Source organism: Gavialis gangeticus, unplaced genomic scaffold (genome assembly GCF_001723915.1).
Source record: "Gavialis gangeticus isolate Ggan-Ray unplaced genomic scaffold, GavGan_comp1, whole genome shotgun sequence".
Classification (NCBI taxonomy): domain Eukaryota; kingdom Metazoa; phylum Chordata; order Crocodylia; family Gavialidae; genus Gavialis; species Gavialis gangeticus.
This window is the reverse complement of record NW_017729001.1, coordinates 13,742,024-13,744,999: the sequence shown is the minus strand read 5'-3', so window position 1 is coordinate 13,744,999 and position 2,976 is coordinate 13,742,024. Positions and strand designations below refer to the sequence as shown.

The following is a 2,976-nucleotide window of genomic DNA, read 5'->3' as shown; positions in this document are numbered from 1 at the left end:
TATGGGGGCCTCAATCCCCGCCCACCACCCAGCCACCCGACTTACCTGCAGGAGCTGCTCTCCAGGCTGCCTGGAGGCCATGTGCATGTATACGTGCACACATGCACATGGCACCCCCTGCCTGACCGCTCTCCTCCTGTTCCCTCCAGCCCCTTGCAGGATAGAACTCTGCCAGCCTGCAAGGGAAAACCCACCATTTTCCATGTTTTTCTCTTTTAAAAGGAGAAAATCTGGGTTTGAGTTTTCTCCTTAAAATGAGAAAATCTGGGTTTTACCGCATTTTTGTGTCAAATAGAAAACCTGGATCCCTCATTCTCACCCAGGGCAGTTAACATTCTGAGCACACAGAGTATTACTGTAACCCAAAGATGGTGATGTTTAGCTCTGGGGAAAATAGAAATACTATGTGAATATTACAACATGCAATACCAATCACTTTTACTAAGCTGCAGTGCTGACAGCAGCCTGAGGGTTTTCAAGGATAGAAATCTGCCTGGCAAAGGGGCTAGAGGTTGTGTCCAGGTCCATTTCAACAGGATCTCAGTCACTTTCCTTTGTATCAGTGAATTCCTGGCTAAGGTCCATCTTCCTGCAAAGAGTTCTTAGTCGCATGGTACTCAAGTATTCCTATGTATCAGCCATGTCTGAGATGAAGAGTGGGTCAAAGCTGCTGTCCTGGGCCCAAATCCTGTCCAGCTCATCTTAAAATGGACAAGTGGCTCAAGCATCACCAGGGCTTCATTTCTTGTCCGCTGGTTTTTGTGTGACCCATCTTCATATACTTTGTTTGAATATGACAGGGCATAGCATACTGGATGTGATCTCCCTCAGCCATCTTCATGTTTCCCTCAAAAATATATCTGTTTCTGTACTGGTCTCCAGGGCTTCCCCTAACTTCTTCTCTTCCCAGAAGATGAAGAGATCCAAAACCACCTCACAACTTCAGCTGGAAGAGGCACATTACAGACGCACTGCACAGGGCTAGAATAAAATGCTAGATATGCTTGTTAGGAATACTGAATCTCAGAGTGTGAGTGCAAATGATGGAAAGAACCTGGCTATGCACCAGCAGTCAAACGCAGGGGGAGGGTGCAGCTGGTCACTACGAATCCAGAGCAGTTGATGTCACACAGAAAAACAGACCAGGGTGTCAGGCCAAGGTGCAAAGCAGTGTGGGACTGCCACAATAGCTCAGATGACAGATGCAACCATATGCACGTTACTGCAAGTGGAAATTACTGCTAATTCCTACAGGAGTAAAAATACCATAATAATTCACTTCCTATGTCACCCTAAGGAACTGCTTCATATGAACAGATATTTTTACACTAATATGACCGAGTTCAAAATGGGGTAAAGCACCCAAGTAGACAAGCCATACATCAATTCAGTGCTTTTCAAGACAGCAGGCGGACAGGAAGTAAGTGGGAAAACATGGAAATGGTACCCATCAGTAACTGCCCTTCTTTTAGAATTATCCCTCTCCAGGTTCACACTGGTGCAATTTCCCCACAGCATCCATTATGTTCAGGATCAATCTGTGCTGGGAATTGCACATAAATCCCATGCTGGCCTGAGCTAAGATCCTTATACCCACTACTAACCATGAAATGAAGAAACTAAAGCAAGTGGACTCCATGTTGGTTTCTTATAGTCTTGGTTCTGAACCTTTGGTGCTGTGGGCAGGCCGCGTTGTCCCACATGCCCTGCTTTTCTGGAAAGGTACCAGGAGGAATATACAGATGCAATTTTCAAGAACAAACCCAAAAAGCTGCCTTCCTAAACTAGTGTCAGTCTCTAAAACTGGGAGAATAGCTGAAAAGGAGAAATCTGCAGAACATGCTGTCCATACAACATTAGCTCACCCAACTCTGCACTTCATCATATGCTATTTGCTGCAAAAAAATACAAGGCAAACACTATGCTGAGGAAACATTCAAGTTGCACAGTGTGTGGGAGGGAAGGCAGGTGGGTGCTAAGTAGTGACAAAGTTGAAACTGAAAACGTAAGCCGCAACTCTCCAGCACCTAAACAAGGCAGCAGGTGTTAACTGCACAATCACAAATGCAAAATCCAAAGTTCCCATACATCTAAACAGTGTATTGGGATGTCCCTCATTTCACCATGGAGAGTGCCAGCCTGTACTCATGAGTGTTAGCACACATTTAGCTTTCTATAAAGAACAGGTGAAATCTTGCCTGCTCCATTACGACTGGGACTTAGGAGCCAAGCATTCAGTGACGCCTGGGACTGCAGCTGAAAGGTGGGGGAGGCATCCGGCTGACAGCGTGGTCACAGACTCAGCTCCGCTCCAAGTCCTGCCTCTGCCAGGTTAAGAGAAACACTACAGATGGTGCTTTGAGCAGAATGCTGCTCTGACCCACAGGGGTGCGCCAGTGACAGAAGCCCCAGGTTCCCGGTTTGACACTTGCCCCTCTGCTCAGCATCCGACTTATGCCAGACTTGGGGTCAGGAAGGAATCCCCCCCTAGTCAGACTGGTGCAGACTGCCGGGTTGCCTTCCTCTCCCCCGGCAGGGCCCTCTTCACGGGCCTTCCTGGCAGCACTGCCAGAGGCAGGATGTGGCTGCCTGCTCCTGGCTCTGCCTGGCACCGCTAGGTCTGTGCCCGCCGGCCGGGCCCTCGGGGGCAGCTGGGCTGGGGAGGGTCCGGCCAGGGCTGCACCTACCTCAGGCCGGGACTGGACTCGGGCCCGAGGGCTCCGCGGGCGAAGGGCTAGCAGGCCCCGAGGGAAAGCAGCGGGAGGGCGGCCTTACCTGCTCATTCGCTTGGATCCTTGTCCCCCGCGGGCGGCCCCGGCCGGACAGGCCGCAGCGGCAGGAGGAGGCCGAGCAGGGCCGGGCCCCCGGGCAGCACGCGCGACCGCTGCCGGCTCCGCGGAGATGGCGTTTAGCACGAAGGAGCCCGAGGGACTCGGGACCGGCGTCACCCTCCCCCGCCGGGGCTTGTCACACCCG

At 51.2% G+C, this 2,976-nt stretch overlaps 1 protein-coding gene across 2 annotated transcripts in view; it reads right to left on the bottom strand.

The window, feature by feature from the left end:
- Positions 1-2,963, bottom strand: part of KLHL22 (kelch like family member 22) — a 32,277-nt gene extending 29,314 nt beyond the window's left edge. The window contains exon 1 of one of the 2 annotated variants that reach the window (XM_019506883.1): positions 2,776-2,963. The gene's annotated coding sequence lies outside the window, so the exon portion shown is untranslated. The remainder of the gene's footprint in view (positions 1-2,775) is intronic. The other variant, XM_019506882.1, reaches the window with a different exon arrangement.
- Positions 2,964-2,976: the final 13 nt, after the last annotated feature.